This window comes from Octopus sinensis, linkage group LG20 (genome assembly GCF_006345805.1).
Source record: "Octopus sinensis linkage group LG20, ASM634580v1, whole genome shotgun sequence".
Lineage (NCBI taxonomy): Eukaryota > Metazoa > Mollusca > Cephalopoda > Octopoda > Octopodidae > Octopus > Octopus sinensis.
Window position 1 is genome coordinate 4,474,763 of NC_043016.1, and position 12,238 is coordinate 4,487,000.

A 12,238-nucleotide genomic window follows, 5' to 3' on the forward strand; every position below is an offset into this window, starting at 1 on the left:
GATACTTGAAAAATATATCGATAGGTGGTTAGATCTGTAGTATAGATATTGGCACTCCGTCGGTTACGACGACAAGTGTTCCAGATGATCCGATCAATGGAACAGCCCGCTCAAGAAATTAACGTGCAAGAGGCTGAGCACTCCGCAGGCACACGTTACCTTAACGTAGTTCTTGGTGGGACTCAGCTTCACACAGAACGTGACAAGGCTGGCCCTTTGAATAACAGGCGCAACTAAATTTTCTTGGATTGGAGCAACGTGAGTTAGTGTGTCTTGCTCAAAGACTCAACGTACCGCCATAATCCGAACTCATGATCCTCAGATCGTGAACTGAGTACGCGAAGTACCAAGCCACGTGCCTTGACCTATATTAACATATGCACAGTCATACGCATCTATATTTATATACAGATACGTACTTATATTTAAGTCTTCGTCTTTACTTTCTGAATTTAAATTCTGCCGAGATTCACTTTGCTTTCTTCATTTTGGAGTCAATAAAATATGTTTTGGTTGAGCCCCGGAGCAGATGTCATCGATTGTCCATCCCTCAAAATTGTGTGCACTGTGCCTATACTAGAAATCTTTATATATAAAAGTGAGGTTGTGTGCTGTCTGTCTCCTACGATTTAGATTCCTAACTACTCCCACATTTTGCGGTGCAGTTTAACCAAAACCGGGTATCTTATAGTCGTGATTTATATCGAGCCCTTCTACGATGAGTCTACGATTTAAAAAATAATTTACCATAAATTTTTCCCATTTTTAATGCATTTTTGGCATATATAAGGGAAGTAACTCTCTAAAAATTTATTATTAAATCTCAGAACGTAAAAAGCTACAGTAACACCCACCCCCTTTGTGGTTAGCCATATTGAGATGGCTATTATACTTTACATCTCTAAAAATGCTTATACAGTTATTTCCCTTACAAACCCGAGCAACGCCGGGCGATACTGCTAGTGTTTAATAATCCAACATCATCATCATCATCATCATCATCATCATCATCATCATCATTATTATCAGTACATGCCATCAGAGTGACACTGGGGTAAAATATACGAAGCCCAATATACCCATCATGACTACCCGTCTGATAAAGGTACACCAGGCACATGCATCACAACCATATGTGCGCGACATGGTGATTTCATATCGAGATAACCAGCACATGACCTTGCAGGTGGGGCCCAGTTAGAATTTTCTTCTGATCGAATAGCCCATCCCGCTCAAAAGGTCCCTGAATAAGGGTTGTTTAAGGATGTTGAAAGAACCACCCATGTTTCCAAAGGTAAATTATTCAAACCCCAAAGAATCCCTCTCAACATATGGCTATGATGCTCCCCCACTACTTCTGCTCGTGATCAGAGAGGCACATATCGTCAGCCACTAAGGGACATGCTCAACTGGTTAAGGTCAAACAACTGACAAGCAAATCTGTGGTATTGAGCAGAATATTTGCTGTAGCCCATCTTTTATACCAAGACAAAACAATGTACATGATAACAATTCGAATCAGAAGCCTCGAGAGCAACTACTTGTACTGCATCAAGGCATTTATTATTATTATTGTTGTTGTTGTTTTTCTTGTTCAGCATCTGCTAGTTTCAGGCAAATTTCTACACCATCACATGTTACAACTCCGCGTTTCTGGAGTGTGTGCACCATTGTTTGTGTGTCTTTTTGTTGTTGAGGGAGTGCAATCTCTTGCATTGCGTCAGTTTCACTTGTTATGGTGTCTGGTGCAATGTCTCGTTAGTGTCTGTACTGCGTGTTGCGTGTTTAATACATTGGGTATTTAGCTTGCTGGTGGTTGTTTGTTTCATTGGATATTTGCTATATAGAGTGTGTCTCGTGTTTGTGGATTGTTTTGATTAGGTTGTAATATTGAATTGATAGTGCCATGCGTAGGATGTGGGCTGTTCCTAGCAGGGACAGAGTCAAGACTATTGAAAAGGTTGCAAGACGCAACGAAAATTTTAGGAAAATGAAAATAAGAAATAAGTGGAAATTTTACCGGTGAGATTAAATTCTTCGAATGTGCAAATATGAACTTGGACTAGCTGCGTCGGGTTATCCAGATAGTATCAAGATAGAGTATTCTGTAGAATTGTAAAGAGTGACACATAAGTAATCTTCAGTTTAAAATCGTCGGCTATACAGATCACAGAGTCAATAATCAATCAGTAGGGAAGGAGGCCCTTTCTTAGGCACGATGTCATGAGGCACTGTTCGGACGGACCTACTTAATTTGTGAAGTCTGGTTTTGTCCAGATCTTCAACTAGGGAGGGACTGGAACGAAGTTATGAACAGGGTGGCTAATCTCGCCTAGAAAGGAAATAAAGTTTTTTTTTTTTTTGAAAGGTCGGGAGGAAGGGCGAATGCTTACATTGCCTCCATCATATAGCAGCACCTAAGCATCATGTCTTACCTTAGTTCACGCCTCACAGAAATAGAACGCCAGCTCTTCCGCTTTTGGTAAAGGGGACGGGTCCCATTGGTCAGGCGCTAAATTTGCTTTCAGTGGCCGCTGTTTAGAGGACATGATATGCCATGGCTGATAACATGCCGACATGCACTGAGGCTGCGACATCTCTAGGTGATGACGTGAGCATCTACAGTCGCTGTGTCAGTTGACCTTTTCCACATCACATCAATTTGATAGACCTGTAGTCTGGATCATGCGCTGAGACGTCATTTCCAGCGTTTCTTTAACGATGAACACGTGTGATCGCTGTTTGTCAGAATCGCTTCCCCGCAAGTTCGTCACTTTCACAAAGACTTGGATCTAACACAGACCGAAGGAAGACGCTTAGCACCTAATTAATGTCTGGCTTTCATAGCCCACTGCCAGTCGAACAATTCGATTCACTAGATGTTCCACCATGGCGTTCTTTAGAGGATTAATGGTGGATAAGAGTAACGATGTTCCCGAGAAAACTTTGAGCGCCGATGAAAATCAACTGATTTGTCTTCTCCGGAATACTTTCGGTTCGAGGACAATGGATTGTTTCCAGCAATCTTTTAACTAGCAGTCCTATTAAAGGTATTGCTGGATCAGAATAAACTCTGAAGGCATGGTTGTGCCATCATCAGCGCCTTCCCGACATGCGCTCAGAATAATGAAACCATCCTATTCGCACTCGTACAGTGCTTGAACATTGCTAATTTGAGGAGTTATGTTGAAAAGCTATTATAACATGTTTGACGGATTTGGCTATCGGCTGACTTCACCATGAATATCGCCCCACTATCTTCCTTTGACCGGGTGAGCAAGTAGTTTTCCTCTCATCGGGAGGTATGACGAAAAAGGTTATGTGCTGGTCGAGACTGAAAGAACTAATTAACAGTTTCCTTTTTGTCCAAGCCCTCATCATCATCAATGTTTCATTATTTGCTGCGAACATAGTCTTGAAGACGCTGCTCGAGTTTCATTTATAATTGTTGTCTTCCATTATTGTTCTATGTGTAGTTTTTGTTCTAATTTGTTAATAAGAACACCAAAAATCTCTTGGCTGGTGCTCAGTGGTTGTTTTTGCTCCGTTAGGCGCAATATTTTGCTTCCACAAAAACGCTCGATTGGCGTTTTAAATAAAAATCGACCTGTAAATAAACAATCAAAAAGAAAACTCTTTCCCATCAGCCCTCTTACAGATGAAGACTTTCCTCCACATTCCTCTCTTTCTGCCCTGACAAATGTTAGACGACCAGTGAGGGTGTTGGTAGAAACAACAGTAACAATAACATTGTCGAAAGTAATGTATGTGAAGGGGAGGAGACAACGAATTGATTTCCTCTCCTGTCTCGACAGCATGCCGCACCTTTCAGCCTGGTATGCAGAGTTCAACGAAATTCCGATAACAGTCGAAGACATACGGGGGGCGATGACGGATTGCACAAGGGAGAAGTCTCTGGCCTGTTATTTTGAGCTTTATCCTCATATGCAAGACCTGTTCCGGGATCTCTTCTTGGCGGATGTCTACCTCGACTGACAGCAGAAAAAGAGTATCCCCAGTGCTGTGAGCCGTGATCTAGAGATGCTGAGAAAAGACCCGAACAGAGGTGGAAGGATAGATAATTTTAGGCTCGCAACTCTGCTGAACGCAGGCTACAAGATTTTGGCCAAGGTGTTAGCCAAGAGATTGGTGCTTGCTGTCGATAAGCTGGTTAGTAACGCGCAGACATGTGCTATCCCAAACAGATCTATACACGACGACCTCCACCTCACTCACTACGTCAAAGAGAGGAAAGGGAGGGATCTAGTATGGGAGGATCCCTGATCAATTTGGATCAATCAGGAGCTTTTGATAGGGTCGTAGTGGTCCGTTTCTGTCCCGTTTTCAGAGGCTGGTTCGCTGCAATACACAACATCTGTTCAGTAATCAATGTAAATGGTTACCTATCGGAGTAAATGGTTACCTATCATCGCGCATTCAGTCAGTCAAGAATGCGCACTCTCACCCCTTCTGCACGCGCTGGCTCTCGAGCCCTTGCTAAGAAAGTTAGATGTTTCGAAGGGTATACTGCATGAACTAGGATGAGGAAGGTTTGTGTCGGCTGATGTGGACGATATCGCCATAATGCTGTCAAATATCTCGGAAATCGAGATGATCGGCACCACCCTAAAGGAATCCGAAGCGGTGACAGGTGTAAAGATTAACCAGGAAAATACAGCAGGTTTGCAGCTCGACACCTGGAGAGACAGGTCCATGTTCCCTGACAGCATCGTAAGGCGCTGATCGGATGGACTGGTTTAAATTCCAGGGGCCTGGTTTAGCCCGGACCTCCAGGTGGACGAGCAGGGTGGTCAGTCTCACCCAGTAATGGGCAGAAAGAAAGCAGTTCCTGAAGAGTTGGGCGCAGGTGTCGAATGCGTACGCCTGATCGTCGTCCCTTGCCCTGCTTCCTGACTGATCAAGTCGGAGCGCTTTCTCTTCCGTTTTCTGCGGAAGGGACATGTTCTGCTCGTGGAGGGCTGGTCATGCTATAGCTAATGATGCGAAGGCATGTTCTGAGGCTCTGCCATCTCCAGCGTTTTCTTAACAGTGAGCAGGTGTGCTCGCCATTTGTCAGACAGAATTTTCTGCAGCTTTACTTATTGACGGAGCCACAGTCCTGGATCAAGCATAGACCAAGAAAGAGCACTTGACTCCTGGGGTTTCGGCAAGCACTCGCAGACCCCTGCCAGTCGGGCAATGAGGTCGGTGGTAATTCCACATTGGAATATTGTAGGGAATTAGTGGCGGGAAAGAGCGACGACGTCCTCAGGGTAACGTCGAGAGGGATCAACTAGCTTGTCTTTTCCAGAGAACTTTCGGGACAGAGCTAATGGATAATTTCCAGAAACCTGGCCTGGCAGTGTTACCGTGGTAATCTGCCGGTTTGAGACAACTTCCGCAAACACGGAAGTGCTGTGAGATAGACCTGTCCGAAATGTGAACAGAACAATGAAATCGTATTGCTCTCTTGTGGAGCTGCTTTGACGTATGTAAGACTGCTCGGTTATCAGCCGAGTCCATCGGTTATTAGCATCGTCCCGCCGCCTTCTTTTAGTCGGAAAGGGGGCGGGGCAGTTTTTCTCGTTCGGTTGCTGGCTATGACGAAAGAGGTAGTGTGGTGGACGAGGCTGAAAGCACTGAAGATACTTTCCTCTTCGGCCAAGCTCCCGCCGACTTTTTCAAATTCCACTTGAAAAGGAAAGTGAGGGTGGTCATGGAAATGCTGTCCTCCAGTATTTTTCTTGAAAGGTTGGTGAATGCAGCGAAAATGGCTCGTGTGAATGGTTCTATTCTGAAGGTACGCTTGTAAGGCAGATGTGTTGAAAAGGTAAGAGGTACCTGCTAAGGTGCCCTTCGTGGTAGGCTTACCATGATATGTGGAGATCTTTGGCTGACCCTGGGCGGAACCCCTAACACCAATTTTGGGGAATTCTAATTTCTAAATTTGGTTGTTAATTGTTCTTGTTTTTATTGTATATACGTACTTTTGTACTAAACCCCACACATTTTTGTACTGTTCCTCTTTGCTTCGTATTCGGTTCAAGTAGCCAATAAAGAAAAAAATAATGTTGTTGTTGTCGTCGTTGTTGTTGTTGTTGTTGTTGTTGCTGCTGCTGTTATCGTTGTTGTTAATTCATTCCTTCGTCGGTGGATTGAAAGAACTTAGAGTCGCACGAACATTTTTGTGATATTTCCCCTGCCCTTTACTTTCTTAAGATCAAATCATAAACGTTCCTTCAGGGTGATAAAAAAAAAAGGTACTATTTTATGGTAGGAAGTAACACCTTTGCTTAAACTGGCCTTGTACAACACATTCCACATTACTATTACCAAATTCTATCATCTCATGCCCCTCCCGTTCCAACTGTAGATTCATACAAGTCTACGTACGTCCTGGATTGATAATTAATACATCTCCAAGTAGCTAACTAGACTTCAAAAGATGTGCATTCGTGTATACACACAGACACACACACAGACACACACACACACACACACACACACAAACATATACATGCACGCACACACACACATATATATAAATGTTTTTTCTTGCGTGTGATGCGATGCAATTGAAAATATCTCTTATATATATTTATGGGGTTGCAGTTGTACAGGTGACGCTTTCTGAGATCTAATTCTCGGTAAAATATTAGATTTAGCAGACTGAAATTATGAAGACAAATAAAACGATCAACCCACCACATATAATACTTTCATACCTTCCATGCAAGTATTTGATATTTACATGCGAGTTTATAGGAAATTTACCGTAAAACTCACCATCTGAAGGAACCAAAGTTGGGATTGTATATAGAGAAATTCGGTATCTGCCTGGATATTATATCCCTCCTTTTACTACACACACACACACACACACACACGTATGTAACTCAGTCCTATATTTAAGAGATGAGGAATTATGTACATTATTTACATTTGATGGGATCTTTGTCCTCATCTTGTTTGTTGTTAACACAACATTTCGGCTGATATACCCTCCAGCCTTCATCAGGTGTCTTGGGGAAATTTCAAACCTGGGTTCTCATTCCTAAGGTATTTTTCGATGTTATCGTTACTATTATTATTATTATTATTATTATTATTATTATTATTATTATTATTATTATTATTAATATTGTTGTTGTTATTATTATTATTATTATTAATGTTGTTGTTTTATTATTATTATTATTATTATTATTATTAATATTGTTGTTGTTGTTATTATTATTATTGTTATTATTATTATTATAATAATAATAATAGTAATAATAATAATAATAATAATAATAATAATAATAATAATAATAATAATAACAACAACAACAACAACAACAACATCGAAAAATACCTTAGGAATGAGAACTCAGGTTCGAAATTTCCCCAAGACACCTGAAGAAGGCTGGAGGGTATATCAGTCGAAATGTTGTGTTAACAACAAACAAGATGAGGACAAAGATCCGTCAAATGTAAATAATGTAAATAAAATATATAATGTACAGTTTTCAGCTTCGAAATCCCTTTCAAAAATTCGCAAGATATTGATGAAATCGAGGCTATAGTAGGAGCCACTCGCAAAGCACCCTCCTAAGTTTAATACCTATTTTCTACTTCACATATTCAAGTCACTGTGTACCCCGAATATATTTGATTGATGTCATAATTCCGTGATCACTTTTATGGCAAGAAGCATGTTCTTAGTTCCTTTCTTCTTCTCAAACTGCTTCTTATAATGTTGAAAACAACTTTATTAGAAAATAATAGTAATCAATCCATTCATAATTGTCCTGTAGTTGTTTTTAAAATGTTACACGTATTTTTTTTTTAATTGATTGTTTGTTTGTCCCAGAAACGTCGATGTACGGCGTAATATATTTGACTGATAGAATCTCGCTTAAGTAATGTAATACAGCTATAAGATATACTACGGTCTTCTTCCAAAGAATGTCTAAATTTGTTATCATTGCTCTTTATTTCACCAAAGAATTTCTTTCAAATTGACGTGGTGTGAGGGACTTACTTGTAACCAGCTTTCACAAGATTATTTCTTTTTACCAACAAGCAAGATATTTCTTATTCTTTAGAAGATTATTCGCTGGCGTTTAGGCTTCGTTTGAGACGTACGGTTTTAGAATACTTCCACTATGGCTCAGTACACACAGTTGAATTTTATAATATTTAGGGATTCCCCCCTCTACTACTTACTGCAGTTTGTTAATATCTCATTTTCATAATTTATTCATTCTTCCTCTCACTGTCCCTCACGAAGTCTAGATTCATTTGTTTTATGAAGGGAATATGTCATTTTGCTAATTTTTGTAGCTGATGCATACAGATAAATTTTAATACAAGCGATATCTTGCACAGAACATTAAAAGAAAATATTCTTCATGATAACGTGATTTGTAAGAAGTAAGAGCTAAATTTCCCTCAAATTGCATGCTACTCTCTTGAAAAAGGAATCATATGATAATATAGTCCTAGATACTCCATGTCAAAAAAAAAAATGTAATAATAACGTCTGAAATATCTTCGTCCACTTGTCTGCGCTTTCAGAGCTGACATCTAACCTTCTGAAATATTCATTTTGATGACGATACTGTAATTAGGCAGATATAAATGAGTCGTCAAAGTTAATCCCTAAACTGTTTGTAAATAATACATTAGGCTTTAAGATATAGTTTTACTATAAAATAAGGGAGTGCGCATATATGTTTGATAAAAGAGCTCGACTGAATATCATGTGTTTTGTAAGTATCGGGTTTGAAATGTAAAGCGTTTTCGAAAGCTCTCTTATGGAAGATTCACGTTCTGTAATTTACTCAATTATTTCCCACTCGTTTTATGACGCGCTATCTAAGAACAGGTATCACATTATAGAACATGGGGAACTCTATGTAAGAACCTTCATATGACATTGAATTATTACTACTTTGTAGTATTTCTAGCTAGGTAGACTGCTATGTTCATAGTTGCGTATGTTAGACATGGGCATAATACAGTGATCAGTACCGTCTTGTGATATCGAGTTAGAACAAGGCATACTGGGCAACATAGAGTCGGGATATCAGTCATAGTTACAGTACCATGGAATATGTTATACTGTTAGCATTCTTGTCTACTGCAAGATAGTGAGACCTATTAACAATTAGGTATTTGAATGATTAGTACTGTGTACTAATCGACATTGTGACACCTATTCACAGATGAACTGAACTGTTGATAGCTAAAACTGGTACTCCGTCGGTATGACGACGAGTGTTCGAGATGCACGTGAAATTAACGTGCAAGTGGCTGAGCTGTCCGCAGACACTCGTAACCTTGACGCAGTTCTCAGGGAGTTTCAACGTGACACAGAATGGGATAAATCTGGCCCTTTAAAATATAGGTACTATTCGTTTTTGCCAGCAAAGTGGACTGGAGCAACGTGAAATATAGCGTCTTTCTCAAGGACACAAATCGTTGCCGGATATCAAACTCACGACCTGACAACTCTAACCATTAAACCATGCGCCTTCACTCTTGACAAGTGAACCATATCGCAATGGTAGCTGTCTTGATGACATGATATAATGAATCGTACCTTGGTAATCTGAGGAAAGTGCACACTGTTGCAACCTCCTACTATAAACACCTTACAGTTTAGTCGGTTGGTTTTCTTACACCATTTATTCGGCTATATACACTTTCTTTATCTGCCTCCAAATATGTCTCTTTATCTTATATTTCTGTCTCCTGCTCTCTTTCTCTGAAACTATACTTAAAGGTTATTGAAAAAGGAGATGAATCTCACCGCCAATCCACGACTTATATCCATATAACGGGCAAACTATGTGCTGGTATGCTAGGACAATGCATACGTAAGGATAAATTGAAATATGAAATAGAAGCAGCGCTAGTGTAATAAACATTATCCACCACATATACGTAACGTAACCGTACAGCGTTTTTGCCGGTAGGCTGCCAACTAGCGTGGTGGAAAACACTCTCCCAAAACACCGAGTGGTGTTTCCTGGTATGTCTTTCCCGAAACATAGTCAACAAATGCCGGTGTTAGTAGATAAATAGCGAATACATTTACATCGAGAAATGTCCCGGCGACAACAGGATCAAAGAGAAAGAAAAAGAAAAATTGAAGAATTATGACGATTTGAAGTGGGAAATATGAAGGTCGTGGTCAATGAAGAGAGGAGACGTGACACCAGTCGTATTTGGCGCACTTAGAAGTATAAGCACCCAACTACCAACGTGGCTCAAAATGATTGGTATAATTGTAATGGTAGAACGCCTACAAAGATCATCCTTGCTTGGAATTGCAAGAGTTCTTCGCAGAGTGTCACCTTAGTCTTCTGGTTGTGGTCAGCTGACACTTTCCATCATACCCCAGAAAATAAGCTGTGAGTTTGCACCAAATAATAATAATAATTATTGTTGTTGTTGCTATTGTTTTCGTCGTCATCGTTGTTGTTGTTGTTGTTGTTGTTGTTGTTACAGCAATAATAATTACAGATAACGAAAAACGAAGTTGCTTTCTTATCGCCCCATCATGCCCGTTAAATTCTAGGATCGAAAAGAAAGAGGACGAAGATACACACACACACACACACACACACCACACACACACACACACACACACAATACAATCCCTTTAAATTTGAAATAAGAAGAATTTGGAGTATGAGAACTAATGATCATGCATATAAATATTGGTGCGTTTGGAACAATAAGCAAACATGGCTGAAAAAAATTAGAATAGAATAGGAAGTAGAGTTCCTACAGAAAGTTTGTCTCTTAAGGACAGCCAGGATCATCAGGAGGTTCTAAGCACTTGAAAGACTACTGAAAACTTGTGGATACCTAAGATTACAGGTAGTAACCCGCTATCCACATAAATTCTACCAGGGATAAGATCGAACTTTGCTCAAACCAAATAATAATAATAATAATAATAATAATATAATAATAATAATAATAATAATAATAATAATAATAATAATAATAATAATAATAAAAGAAGAAGAAGAAGAAGAAGAAGAAGACGAAGAAGAAGAAGAAGAGAAGAGAAGAAGAAGAAGAAGAAGAAGAAGAAGAAGAAGAAGAAGAAGAAGAAGAAGAAGATGAAGAAGAAGAAGAAGAAGAAGAAGAAGATGAAGAAGAAGAAGAAGAAGAAGAAGAAGAAGTGCAATAATATCGCAGAGAATGAGCAAACAGCTGGAAGAAAACGGCTCGTTTCCAGAAGAGCAGAAGAGATGCTGCAAGGGTTCATTTGGCGGTAAAAATCAGTTATTCATCAATAAAAGCCATAACTGAAGACAGCCGAAAGAAAAAGAGGAGTCTAAGCATGGCTTGAATCAATTTTGACAGTATTCCCCTCACATGTATCCTGGAAACACTAGCCATGAACAAAGTAGCACCAATAATAATAAAGTATATAAAACATTCCATGAGTAAACGGCAAACAGTACTGTAGCTCCAGACTCATAAAAACTAAAGCCATCCCCATTAGAAGAGTAATATTCCAAGGAAGTTCACTTTCTCCACTCCTTTTCTGCTTGGCATTGACGCCTTTAACTGACATATAAAACAAAATTGGATGTGGATACAACTGCTACAGTAAAACAATCAACCATCTCTTGCATATGGATGATCTAAAACTGTATGCTGTAAATAACAAACAACTGGAAACCTTTCTACAGACAGTACATGGATTTGCCAAAGAAATAAACACGAAATTCGGCTTTGAAAAATGTGCCAAAGCAACCTTGAAAAGAAGAAAACTAGTTAAGAGTAGCAACTTCACACTAGATAAAGTAAATGAAATAAGAGAATTAGACCAAAGCCAAACATACAAATATTCAGGAATCAATGAACTAAATACGGTACAACGCACACAAATGAAAGACAAGATAAGGAAGGAATACTATAGACATGTTAGATTAATACTTAAAACAGAGCTCAATGCAAAAAAATAAAAAAGATAATAGGTATCAACACTCTAACCGTGCCGACTACAATATTCTTAATTGGACTCTGAATGAACTAAGAAAACTAGACAGGAAAACCAGAAAAATAATGACAGAATTTAGGATGCACCACCCAAAATCTGACAGAAAGATTATATATAAAACGAATTGAGGGTGGTAGAGACCTTAAACAACTAGAAAACTATTAAAAAATAACCACCATAGAGCTACAGAAATACTTAATTCAGAAGCAAAGACTGACACAAATA